Source organism: Heteronotia binoei, chromosome 14, assembly GCF_032191835.1.
Source record: "Heteronotia binoei isolate CCM8104 ecotype False Entrance Well chromosome 14, APGP_CSIRO_Hbin_v1, whole genome shotgun sequence".
NCBI lineage: Eukaryota > Metazoa > Chordata > Lepidosauria > Squamata > Gekkonidae > Heteronotia > Heteronotia binoei.
In genome coordinates, this window is record NC_083236.1 from 62,274,472 (window position 1) to 62,288,357 (window position 13,886).

Consider the following 13,886-nt stretch of genomic DNA (forward strand, 5'->3'; position numbering starts at 1 on the left):
AGAGCTATGGCTGACCCAAGGCCATCCCAGCAGGTGCAAGTGGAGGAGTGGGGAATCAAACCCAGTTCTCCCAGATAAGAGTCCGCTCACTTAACCACTACACCAAACTGGCTCTCCAACCAAACTGGAAGAAGGATGATGATGATATTGGATTTATATTCCACTCTATACTCTGAATCTCAGAGTCTCAGAGCGCTCACAATCAATGGTCCCTCTAAGCTGCAGATTCTTGTGAGCAAAAAATTCTACTTTTGTGAGCTACTGGTATGAAAGTTGTGAGCTGCTGCATAAATTAGTGTGCTCTGGGGTCATCCTTTCTGAGCTAACACAAAAATGTGTGAGCTGGAGGCTAAAAAACTGTGAGCGAGCTCACACTAACTCAGCTTAGAGGGAACACTGGTCACAATCTCCTTTACCTTCCCCCCCCAACAGACACCCTGTGAGGTAGGTGGGCCTGAGAGAGCTCTTACAGCAGCTGCTCTTTCAAGGACAACTCCTATGAGACCTATGGCTGACCCAAGTCCATTCCAGCAGCTGCAAGTGGTGGAGTGGAGAATCAAACCCAGTTCTCTCAGACAAGAGTCCACCCACTTAATCACTACATCAAACTGGCTCTCCGGTCTCCAGGTGACTTCATGTGTTCATGTGATCCAACAAGAAGGTCCTCATTCAGGACTGAGTCACTGTTGGGCATAGGGTTGCCGGATCTTGGAAAATACCTGGAGACTTTGGAGGTGGATCTGGGAGAGGGTGGGGTTTGGGGAGGGGAGGGGCCTCAGCATGGTACAGTGTCCTAGAGTCCACCCTTCCAAGCAGCCATTTTCTCCAGGCGAGCTGATCTCTGCCAGCTGGAGATCAGTTATAAAAGCAGGAGATCTCCAGGCACCACCTGGAGGCTGGCAACCCTGGTTGGGCATTTCTGGGGAAACCGAACAGGGTACGTTCAAACAGGAAGTAAAAGTGACACCCCCCCCCTCATTCTAGTAAGTGGCAGCAGCTGGGTACTTTTCAAGCCAAACGCTTGCCACAAGTTCGTTAAGATGTCAATTAAAGGTATTTAATTTTATGAATAGGATGTTTGTGTTTTTTTAAAGTGCATTATCTGCATCTGGATAATTATAGCATGCTCTGTGACCGAGTCAACAGAGGGCGGAGGACGTTTGACCCGCCGCGACTTTTGAGCAGAGGGCTTGAAAGAGATATGAAAGGGAAGTGCTTTTATTCAATTGTTGTTGATTACAAGTTCCCGGATAATTAAATACTCCAGCGTGGTCTTTCAACTGGCGTTTTGGTGCTTGTTCGTGGCCTCGAGCTAATCAGCAGCCTTGTCTGGATCGATTGTAAAAAAGTTGTTGGGGGGGGGGGTTACTCTCCCCTCCTGCCTGCCCCCCCTCCTGATGTGGAAAAAAAAACCTGTTGTTTTATTTTTTGAAGGATCTGTGAACAAGTGTAACAGAATGGGTTCTATTTCTGCGGCAGTTTAATAATTCCAAGTTCAGGGTGTTCTGTATTCAGCAAGTGATCAGGTTGCCAATTCCAATTCAAGAAATATCTGGGGACTTTGGGGGTGGAGCCAGGAGACAGTGGGGGTGGAGCCAGGAGCAAGGGCGTGACAAGCAAAGTTGAACTCCAAAGGGAGTTCTGGCCGTCCCATTAAAAGGGACCGCTCTCCTTTGAAATACCTTCCCTCAATTGGAAATAATGAAAGATCACATTCTTTCGGGGGCTGATGGAATTGAACCTCCTGGTCCAATCTTTTTGAAACTTGAGCTGTGTTTTGGGGAGAGACACCGGATGCTATGCTGCAAATTTGGTGCCTCTACCTCAAAGAACAGCCCCCTGCCCCGAGCCCCAGATACCCACAGATGAATTCTTCATTATACCCTATGGGAATTGCTCTCCATAGGGAATAATGGAGTGCCCAGCAGACATTTCCCTCCCCCCCCCCCGCTTTCTGACAATCCTGAAGAGGAGGGAGGGCCTCCAAACTGAGGGAGCATGGTTCTCCATGGAAGAATTCTTGAAGTTCAATTGGAATACGTTAGGAGCACTGCTCCGTCTTCGAAGGCTCTACCTCTTGAATTTCTGTCTGCACCCCGTAAGCTATATTATTTGTTTTTAAAAGACTGTGGGTGTGGATTCTTGTCCCTTCATATCTTCTATAACCTTTTGATTGATTCGATGAAATCTTGATACTTTATATAACGACTGAGTGTTATGAGTGATATTTAAGGGGTATTAAGTTTGAGGCTGGTTTGTGTGGAGGTTCGTGGTAACCTTTATTCCCTGCCCCACCTGGAGACTGGCAGCCCGGGTAAGTGAGGGATATGTAGAAGATGAAGAAGATATTGGATTTATATCCTGCCCTCCACTCCGAAGAGTCTCAGAGCGGCTCACAATCTCCTTTCCCTTCCTCCCCCACAACAGACACCCTGTGAGGTAGATGAAGATATTGGATTTATATCCCGCTCTCCACTCCGAAGAGTCTCAGAGTGGCTCACAATCTCCTTTCCCTTCCTCCCCCACAACAGACACCCTGTGAGGTAGATGGAGATATTGGATTTATATCCCGCCCTCCACTTCGAAGAGTCTCAGAGCGGCTCACAATCTCCTTTACCTTCCTCCCCCACAACAGACACCCTGTGAGGTGGGCGGGGCTGAGAGGGCTCTCACAGCAGCTGCCCTTTCAAGGACAACCTCTGCCAGAGCTATGGCTGACCCAAGGCCATGCTAGCAGGTGCAAGTGGAGGAGTGGGGAATCAAACCCGGTTCTCCTAAATAAGAGACCGCACACTTAACCACTACACCAAACTGTACTGTGGGGTTGGATGAACATTGCTGATTCCATGCGTATTTGTTCCCTAATCCAGCTGTGTGAAACGCTTAATTCTGTTTCCTTCTAATGGTCCACTGTTAATTTGCACATGTGACATGAAGCTGCTTTTTGCTGAACCAGACCCTTGGTCCATCAAGTTCAACATGGCCTACTCAGACTGGCAGCAGCTGCTCTCAAGGTCTCAGACTGAGGTCTCTCATATCACCAATCACCTTTTAACTGGAGGTGCCAGGGATTGAACCTGGGACCTTCTGCTTGTGAAGCAGATGCTCTGCCACTGAGCTATAGCCCCCCTTCCTGGTTCTCCAGGGTCTCAGACAGAAGTCTTTCCCATCACCTCCTACCTGAACCTTTTAACTGGAGATGTCGGGGATTGAACCTAGAACCTCCTGCATGCCAAGCAGATGCTCTACCACTGAGCTATAGCCCCCCTTCCTGGCTCTCCAGGGTCTCAGGTAGAAGTCTTTCTCATCACCTCCTGTCTGATCCTTTTAACTGGAGATGTTGGGGATTGAACCTAGGACCTCCTGCATGCCAAGCAGATGCTCTACCACTGAGCTACAGCCCCCCTTCCTGGCTTTCCAGGGTCTCAGGCAGCAGTCTTTCTCATCACCTCCTGCCTGATCCTTTTAACTGGAGGTGCCAGAGATTGAACCTGGGACCTTCTGCACGCCAAGCCTGGATGCTCTACCATCAAGCCAAAGCCTCTTCCCCTCATTTATTATGGACTCTGCCTGAATGATATTCCTTTCAATATGCAATTTATACTGGAATCTTTGTGATGTATCATTTAGGGCAGGGGTCCCCAAGCCATTCGTAAGTATACGGCGAGCCTTATTCGGCTGCCGTATAATGGGCGCCTATGGGGATCGGCTGCAGCCTATTCCGTATACAGCCGAATACAGTGGTGATTCGGCTGTAAATACGGTTCGGCTGAACCGAATGCACATCCCTAACTGGAACCCCTTGTTTCGCACAGGCTTCTTCAAGCTTCAAAAATCCTTTTTTCCAGCATTTTCATATCCTGGGCAAAAGACACCATTCCATTATCACATGGAAAGGCACTTGGAAAGGCAGCTGAAAACTAGCAACCCTACTCCCCTTCCCAAACTGCACCTCTCCATGGTACAACCCCAAATCTCTAAGAATTCCCCAGTCCAGAGTTGGCTACCCTAAAAAGCTTTTTGTGTTCATGCACCCTAACAATCATGGAAGAGGCAAAATTAATGAAACATTTCCTCGTCCCAGGTGTATCTTGCACTTCAGGGGAGAGCGATAAAGTGGAATCTCTCTCTCTCTCTCTTTAATGGATTAAAATTCATTTGCTGGCTTTCATTACTTGCATTTCTTCTGTCAAACAGGCATTGTTTGTTTCGATACAACCTGTTTACACGCAAAGTTGGACGAGACTCTTCCTTTTCTCAGCAGGCGTCCACGATCACAAATGTCCTTGGACTGTCTCTCCAACTCGTCTCATCCACCCCATCCCCACCCCAAATTAATGTTCTCTCGCTCTCTCTTTCTCTCTCCCAGCCGACCGTGTTCCCTGCTGCTTTCGGCTGTGTGTCTAAATACTATAAGCAAGGCCAAGCTGGTGACATTGCAATTTGAGGGGTAGAGTCCTGATACTGAAATAGTCTACAATTTTCTTGCCAATTTGATACATCGGTTCACGCTCTTCACTAGGTCTCCCTTTTTAAAAAACAGCTGCTCTGTAATCGCTGCAGTTTTTGTGAATGATCCCTGTGTGAGGTAGAATCAAAGAGGCTTGTATTCTTCCAGACTAAATTACGGACATCGAGAGCCAAATCATACACCTCTTTAAGGAGAAAGTATATCGATTAAGGATTTATAATTTCTCATCTCTCACTCCTTGCCCATAGTGTTTTGGGGTTTTTTTCTGTCTGGAAGACAGAATGAATACATCCAATACTCCCTCTAAGCTGTGGAGTCTTGTGAGCAAAGATTCTACTTTGTGAGGTGTTGGCATTAAAGTTGTGATTGAGCAACTTTGGCTGCTGCATAAATGGGTTTGCTCCGGAGGCCATTTTTCCTGAGCTAAGACAAAAATATGTGAGCTGGAGGTTTAAAAAACATAAGAACATAAGAGAAGCCATATTGGATCAGGCCAATGACCCATCCAGTCCAACACTCTGTGTCACACAGTGGCCAAGTGCCATCAGGAGGTTCACCAGTGGGGCCAGGACACTAGAAGCCCTCTCACTGTGCCCCCCAAGCACCCAGAATACAGAGCATCACTGCGCCAGACAGAGTTCCAATGATAAGCTGTGGCTAAGAGCCATTGATGGACCTCTGCTCCATATGATTATCCAATCCCCTCTTGAAGCTATCTATGCTTGTAGCCATCACTACCTCTTGTGGCAATGAATTCCATTTGTTAATCACCCTTTGGGTGAAGAAGTCCTTCCTTTTATCAGTTCTAACCCGACTGCTCAGCAATTTCATTGAATGTCCACGAGTTCTCATATTGTGAGAAAGGGAGAAAAGTACTTTTTTCTCTACCTTCTCTATCCGATGCATAATCTTGCAAACCTCTACCATGTCACCCCACAGTCGACATTTCTCCAGGCTAAAGAGCCCCAAGCATTTTAATCTTTCTAAATAGGGAAAGTGTTTCAACCCTTTAATCATTCTAGTTGCCCTTTCTGCACTTTTTTCAATGCTATAATATTCTTTTTGAAGTGTGGTGACCAGAATTGTACACAGTACTCCAAATGAGGCCGCACCATCGATTTATGCAGGGGCATTATGATACTGGCTGATTTGTTTTCAGTTCCCTTCCTAATAATTCCTAGCATGGCGTTGGCCTTTTTTTATTGCAATTGCACACAGTCTCGACATTTTCAGTGATATATCTACCACGACCCCAAGGTTTCTCTCTTGGTCAGTCTCTTCCAGTTCATACCCCATCAACTTGTATTTATAGTTAGGATTTTTGGCCCCAATGACTGTGAGCTAGCTCATACTAATTCAGCTCAGAGGGAACACTGGACACATGGTAGATGATGTTTAATGACGTGGTTGAAATGCTCTGAATTATTTTGTGTTTTTAATCAAGTTGGTGAATGTGATGCAGTCCCCACTAGGGATGTGCAAAAAAAAAAAATTCGGAATTACACGGATTCGGAAGTGCACAGGGAAAAAAATTTCGGATTCCCCATGCACTACTGAATACCGTATTCGGAATAGCCGCATATACGGTAGATGCACGGCTATTACCGAATATACGGCCCTATTATACCCTATGGGCCATTGAAATCAATGGCAAATAGGGTATATTTGAAGCCGCCTGGAGGGGGGGGGGTTGAGGGAGAGCCCCCAAATTTGCAGGGGACCTGAAGGGGACTCTCCCCTCCAACCCCCCCAAGTCCCAAAAAGATTGGGCCAGGGGATCCCATTCCAGGGGCACCCAAAGAGGGTGCCCCTATTCCATCATTATACCCTATGGGCCATTAAAATCAATGGCAAATAGGATATAATTGAAGCCGCCTGGAGGGGAGGAGGTTTGAGGGAGAGCCCCCAAATTTGCAGGAGACCTGAAGGGGACTCTCCCCTCCAACCCCCCCAAGTCCCAAAAAGATTGGGCCAGGGGATCCCATTCCAGGGGCACCCAAAGAGGGTGCCCCTATTCCATCATTATACCCTATGGGCCATTAAAATCAATGGCAAATAGGATATAATTGAAGCCGCCTGGAGGGGAGGGGGTTTGAGGGAGAGCCCCCAAATTTGCAGGAGACCTGAAGGGGACTCTCCCCTCCAACCCCCCCAAGTCCCAAAAAAATTGGACCATGGGGTCCAATTCCTGGGGCACCCAAAGCCAAACCTAACTTCACACCAGAGAATCTCTATAGGCCCCAAATGCACTACATCCCTCTATCTAATCTATGAACCCTGGGCCTGCAGGCCTGGCACCAACATAAACCCAGTTGCCAACCTCACTGCCACACAAAACACAATCTGCTCAAGGTCTGCTCTGCAGACCTGCTTGCAGCAAACCCAGATGCCAGCTCTCCAGCCCTGCCCCAAACAACACGGGGAGAGCTTGTCAACCACAAAAAGCCTGCTGGTTCTGGGTCTCTCACCCAGGTGCCAGCTTCCCTGCCACAGAACACACAATCTACAGATGCCAGCTCTCCAGCCCTGCCCCAAATAACACGGGGAGAGCTTGTCAACCACAAAAAGCCTGCTGGTTCTGGGTCTCTCACCCAGGTGCCAGCTTCCCTGCCACAGAACACACAATCTACAGATGCCAGCTCTCCAGCCCTGCCCCAAATAACAAGGGGAGAGCTGGCAGGAAGTGAAGACTCCTTAGAAAGCCCTTCAAAGCATGCATTTCCAATGTATTTTACAAATGCATGCTTTGGATTGGCTGTTGGGGCTCCTCTTCCCCCTCCCCCCTCCCTGATCCCAGGGATGTTAAGGCAGAGGCGGGAAGGTGCCAAAGGAGCTCCTTTGAAGCTCCAGAAGCTAATTGCCGCCTTTTGTTTTGAATTGACAGCTGTTTGCTTATGAATAGCTATTCGTAACTACACAACGAGCCTATTCGGCTGCCGTGTAATGGGCGCTTATGGAAGTCGGCTGCAGGCTATTCCGTATGCGGCCGAATCAACACTGGTTCGGCTGTAAATATGGCTCGGCCGAGCCGAATGCACATCCCTAGTCCCCACCTTACCAAATAGTGTGTTTCTAGAGGTCAAGAAGTCTCCCGTGCTTCTGGAGTTCGACAGACTATATAAAACAGCATTATTCAAAAGGCCATTTTGTATAACAGTGATGGGGCTATACTTAGGGTTACCAATCCCCAGGTGGGGGCAGGGGATCTCCCAGTTTGGAGGCCCACTTCTGGGTCATCAGAAAGCAGGGGTGGGAAATGGCTGTAGGGCACTCCATTATTCCTAGATGGAGACAGGGATCCCCCGGTTTGGAGGCCCACCCTCAACTTCAGAGTCATTAGAAATTGCAGATGGGGGGATGTCTGCTGGGCACTCCATTATTCCCTATGGAGACCGATTCCCATAGGGTATAATAGAAATTTGATCCATGCATATTGGGCTGCTTTTGAGGTAGTTGCACCAGATTTTCAGCATAGTGTCTGGTGACTCTCCTCAAAAACACCCCCAAGTTTCAAAAGGATTGGACCTGGGGATTCCTACTATAGCAGAATTGTCCAAAAAGGTGCAATACAGAGGGGAAGGGATTGTTATACCTCTGTAGGTTATTCCTCTGTGTATGGGACATATCCCCTCGTCTGAAGAAGTATGCCTGCATACGAAAGCTTACGAAAGACTTTGTTGGTCTTACAGGTCCCACTTAGCTCCTACTTTGTTCTATTGCTTCAGACCAGCACGGCTGCCCGCTTGGATTTAGCTGGGACATGTTATGTTCTTGTTGAGTGTATTAGACAACTGCATTATTTTTCTGTTGGCGTGATATTCTTTTTCAGCACTGTGAATGGCATCGTATCTTAAAATGCGATCCTCGTGCATATTTCTGTAATCCTAGTCTACAGCTTATTAGATGCCTCGTCGTATCGATTGTATTGATTTAGGCTGTGCAATCTGCTTTGAATCTCCATGAGAAAGGCGGACTCTAAATATCATAAATAAACGAATGAATAGTGAACGAGGTGAACCAACGGGATGCCGTGATGGGAGGCAGCGTTGCATCCTGATAAATTTGATTTCCTCCCCAACTTTCAGCAGGTAGTAATTGAAATGCAAGACACATTACTGATCTGAGAGCCCAGAATGTGGTTAATGCCGGATATCCAATTGCATGAATCCATGACTATGTCCCATAGAAAGAGAAAATGCAGAGAAAGCATAGGGTTGCCAGTAGGTTTGCAAATTCCCAGGTGGGGGCAGGGGAAGCCCCCAGTTTGGAGGTCTCCCTCCCCTTCAGGGACATCAGAAAGCGGGGAGGTGGATGTCTGCTGGGCATGCCATTATTCCCTATGCAAATCGATTCCCATAGGGTATCATGGAGAATTGATCTGTGGGTATCTGGGGCTCTGGGGGGGTGCTGTTTTTTGAGATAGAAGCACCAAACTTTCAGCAATGCATCCAGTACCTCTCCCCAAAGTACCCTCCAAGTTTCAAAAGAATTAGACTGGAGGATCCAATTCTATAAGCCCCCAAAGAAGGTGCCCCTATTCTTCATTTCCAAAGGGGGGAAGTCATTTAAACCGTGTGTGGCCCCTTGAAATAATAATAATAACGTTTAATTTATAGCCCGCCCTCCCCACCAAGGCAGGCTCAGGGCAGCTTACAACATAAAATACAAAGATTATGTAATAAAACAACAATCTACAATACTGTACAATTTCCTTAAAATTCCCTTAAAACCATCTAATTAAAACCGACAATTCCCTGCGGTCGTACTCGGTGCTACATCTTCAAAAATTCCAATCTTACTCATTTACAGATTTTTGTAACAACGGTGCAGCAGAATCCACATCAAGAAAAGGCCAGCTGAAAGAAGGTAGTCTTGCAGGCCCTGCGGAACTGAGCAAGACTTCGAAGGGCCCGCGCCTCCTCTGGCAGTTGATTCCGCCAGTGGGGAGCCATGACATAGAAGGCCCTTTCTCTTGTCGTTTTCAGTTTGGCTTCCTTCGGCCCAGGGATTATCAATAGATTTTGTGAACCTGATCTCAGCACCCTCTGGGGTACATATGGGGAGAGACGGTCCCTAAGGTAGACAGGTCCTCGGTCATATATGGCCATCAAATGTTGTGGCCAGAACTCCCTTTGGAGTTCAGTTATGCATGTCACAACCTTGCTTCTGGCTCCAAACCCCCCCCCCCATATCTTCTGGCTCCACCCCCCAAAGTCCCTAGATATTTCTTGAATTGGACTTGGCAACCCTAGTTGCCACCTTGGCATTGGGGAAAATCTGGAGATACTAGGGGCCCTTAGGAGTGTGTGAAGAAGAAGAAGAAGATATTGGATTTATATCCCGCCCTCCACTCTGAAGAGTCTCAGGGCGGCTCACAATCTCCTTTCCCTTCCTCCCCCACAGCAGACACCCTGTGAGGTGGGTGGGGCTGGAGAGGGCTCTCACAGCAGCTGCCCTTTCAAGGACAACCTCTGCCAGAGCTATGGCTTACCCAAGGCCATAACAGCAGGTGTGACTGGAGGAGTGGGGAATCAAACCCAGTTCTCCCAGATAAGAGTCCGCACACTAAACCACTACACCAAACTGGCTCTGGGTGGGGGGGGGGGGCTTCGATAGAGTATAATGGCAAATTGGCCATTTTCTCTAGGTGCGGTTGCCAGGACCAACTCATCTTCTGCTCTCTTCTTTTGCCAGCAGTATTCAGAAGGTTTTTGCAACTGTTACAGAAGAGTTTCAGAACTGGCTTGCTTCTAAATTAAACACTTAAGTGATTAAAACCAGAGAGACTGATTTCCCACTTGTCTTGCACTGCTCTGACGCGCCTCTTCTCAGCGGGGCTTCTGTCCGATTTCAGCTATCTGCCCTGGGGCTGCAACTAGCGTCGGCTTTTTTGTGCAGCAAATAGAAACTGGTTTTTAGAGGTTTCTGTTTGCTGCATGAAAAAGCTGACACTCGTTGCAGCCCCGGGGCAGATGGTGTGAAATCGGACAGGTCCCGCTGAGAAGAAGAGCGTCAGAGCGGCGGAAGGTGAATGGGAAATCGGTCAAATAGAGATTTTTTTTTTCCTGCCAAAGAGCATTTTGGCACCTAAATTCAGAAGGCTTTTGCATCTGGTTAGGTTGCATCTGGTCAGGCGACTTGCTCCATATAAATTTGAACATTTCAGTGGTACTGAGAGGATGCTAATTTTGAAGGAAATAAAGGGGCCGCAGAGAGCATTTTGCCAGCCAAATCCAGAAGGCTTTTTGCATCTGTTTAGAAAAGAACTTAAGGACCAGCTTGCTCCCAATACACACTCTCAATTATACAAGAGGGTGATGACTTTGAAATATATAGGAGTATTCCCGGGGGAGACGTTGACAAAAAGAGCCCTTATCCCAGTGCTCACTGGGGTGGACTTTTCTTTGCAATATTGTAAGGTTGAACTTCTTTAAAGGTAGTCCCCTGTGCAAGCACCAGCCGTTTTTGACTCTGAGGTGATGTTGCTTTCACAACGTTTTCACGGCAGACTTTTTACGGGGTGGTTTGCCATTGCCTTCCCCTGTCATCTGCACTTTCCCCCCAGCAAGCTGGGGACTCATTTTACTGACCTCGGAAGGATGGAAGGCTGAGTCAACTTGGAGCCGGCTACCTGAACCAGCTTCCGCTGGGATCGAACTCAGGTTGTGAGCAGAGGGCTCCGATTGCAGTAGTGCAGCTTTACCACTCTGCGCCATGGGGCTCTCTATCTGTTTTATCTATCTGTGCTTCTTTACAGGGCTTGAATTCAGCAGGAGCTCACAGGAGCACAGCTCCTGAGCCTCCAGACAAGGTCTGCATGCAATGGGGAGTTCTCTCCCTGATGCACACAGACCCCGGGTCATATGCAAATGAGATATTGTTGTAATACAAGCTATGTACATTCCAGCCATTATATAGTTAACTGTTTGTTTACCTGATAGAGGAAGTGATGTATTGTGACCTAAACTCAATTGTGGGATGGTTCTTACTTTGCCCACGGAAAGATGTGAACACAACATTGGTCAGAGAGGATGATAGGTGTGAAATGCTTTGATCTTGTATGCAAGTTTTATTGCTCTTCTTCCTGGCGAAATGCTTTTTGGGGAGAAGAACAGTCGAGACAAAGAACGTAGCCGTGTAGTAAGACATAGATAGACTAGCTGGTAAGCTAGATTGTTTTTCTGTTTTATCCCAAGTACCCTATCCTGATGTTTTCTAGTAAACTTTATTTCTTTTTCTAAGCTTAAGCCTCGACTCCAATTACTGCCACTCCAAACCTCTGAATTTAACATGTATTTCCTAACAGATACGCTACTGTGCTCTTGCACCTTTTTTTCCTACAAAATGACGCCTGCTTCTTTATAATGTGGTGAAAGATTTGTAAGATTCTTGATAAAAGTTTTACTAGATGTGTTAGCCAGCACATCACAGTGTTTTTTTGCTTATATCGCCTCTACTATGAACTGTGCAAGGCCGGATTGACCAATAGGCCAAGTAGGCACCAGCTTATCGGCCCCATGCCTTTAGGGGCCCCAGTCTGGCTTTCCCCCCATTTTTCTCCCTGCTTGCAGCCCTCCCAGTCTGTACGTGCAGCCAGCAACTGAGCATTTCTTTGCCGGGCTTGCCTGGTGCGTCTGCTGCTGGCGTTGTTGCCAAGTTTGCCTCTCTCTGCCTCTCCCCCGCAGCTTTGTCAAAGGGACTTTTGAGAAGGTACCTGCAGGCTGCAGTGGGGACTGTGGGTGGCGGGGTGGGCGCTCCAACTCTGAGATAATTTGTGTGCGGGGCCCGTGACTTCAACTAGCGGCCCCCATAGGGTTTAATCCGGCACTGTTGTTTTTACCACCTGGTAGGGTTGCCAATCCCCAAGTGGGGGCAGGGGATCCCCTGGTTTGGAGGCCCTCCCCCCACTTCAGTATCGTCAGAAAGCGGGGAGAGGGGAGGGAAATGTCTGCTGGGAACACTATTCCCTATGGAGATTTATTCCCATAGATAATAATGGAGAATTGATCCACTAGTATCTGGGGCTCTGGGGGGGGCTGTTTTTTTGAGGTAGAGGCACCAGATTTTCAGTACAGCATCTAGTGCCTCTCCCCAAAATATCCCCCAAGATTCAAAATGTTTGGACCAGGGGGTCCAATTCTATGAGCCCCAAAATAAGGTGCCCCTATCCTTCATTATTTCCTATGGAAGGGAGGCGTTGAAAAGGTGTGCCGTCCCTTTAAATGTGATGGCCAGAACTCCCTTTGGAATTCAATTATGCTTGTCACAGCCTTGCTTTTGGCTCCACCCCTAATGTCTCCTGGCTCCACCCCCAAAGTCCCCAGATATTTCTTAAATTGGACTTGGCAACCCTACCACCTGGAGTTTGGCAACCCCAAGAAAGCATCCTTCTTCTTTCCTTTGAAGCAACAGTTTGTGTGTCACATTTTGTTTTCCCACAAAGCAACGGTTTCCTTGGGCCCTGTTTTGTGTTTACCTGCCACCTCTCCCCCCTCCTGTCTCTCATGCGGCTTTCCTGCCGCCCAACCTTTTTTGGCTTCACTGTTTGTTCCCTGGGCTCTCTTCAGATGAGGAGACCGGTATTTTTTTTTCAGCTTGAGGAACTTTCTCCCAGACATATCTCCCTCCTCCCTTGATGCTTGTTGTAACTGAAACATGGGGAAGGGTTGCCAGCGTGGATTTTTGTCTGCGTTTCATGTAGTTTGTAGACTCACCCCTGAGAGATCAGTAAGTCGGATGAAGTTAATAACTTCTCATTCCTTTCATGGTATCCTGCACCAAAAAGCATGGAGATGGTTTCAATTTCTCACCCCTACAGTTTTGAATCCCCCCCTTCCATGTTGCTTCTCCCTTGTAGGCACTGAATCTGTAAATGGGACATGTTGCCCATAGAATTTGGGTTGCCAGGCAGGATCAGAAGGTATCCTCACCTCTAGCTAGAGTTCTCAGCTTTGAGTTGGGAAATACCTGGAGACTGAGGGGGGTGGAGCCTAGCGGGGGGTGGGTTTCAGGGAAGGAAGGGACTTCAATGGGCTATAATGCCTTTGAGCAGGGGGCTCCTATCAGGCCCCCGAGCAACTGGCTGCCCTCTGCTTCCTTCTCCCTCTCTCTTGCTTCCTTCTGCATAACAGCTTTACAAGACTTGCTCAGTCGCACAGGAGCTACAGAGGAAAGCTTCTATTTTCTCCAATGGCTGAGGCTCCTCCCTTGGGGAGCAAGGACGGAGGGAGAGTTTGCTTTGCCAGGCTCTCTGAATCACACAGCAGAGCTATTGGGCCAAGCCTCTCTTCCGCCTATTGGTTGAGGCTCCTCCCCCTCCTGGTCTCCTGGGGAATGAAGGAAAGAGCCAGGGCTTCCTTTGCCCAATTCCCTGTATCACATGAGATAGATACAAAGAAAGTACCTTTAAGACCAA

At 47.9% G+C, this 13,886-nt stretch overlaps 1 protein-coding gene and 1 non-coding gene across 2 annotated transcripts in view; one reads left to right on the plus strand and one right to left on the minus strand.

Annotated features, from left to right (window-relative positions):
• Positions 1-13,886, plus strand: part of CDH13 (cadherin 13) — a 1,257,603-nt gene that overhangs the window by 210,135 nt on the left and 1,033,582 nt on the right. The window lies entirely within an intron of this gene.
• TRNAV-CAC (transfer RNA valine (anticodon CAC)) lies at positions 3,057-3,129 on the minus strand. The gene has a single exon. It is a non-coding gene; the product is annotated as a tRNA-Val (tRNA).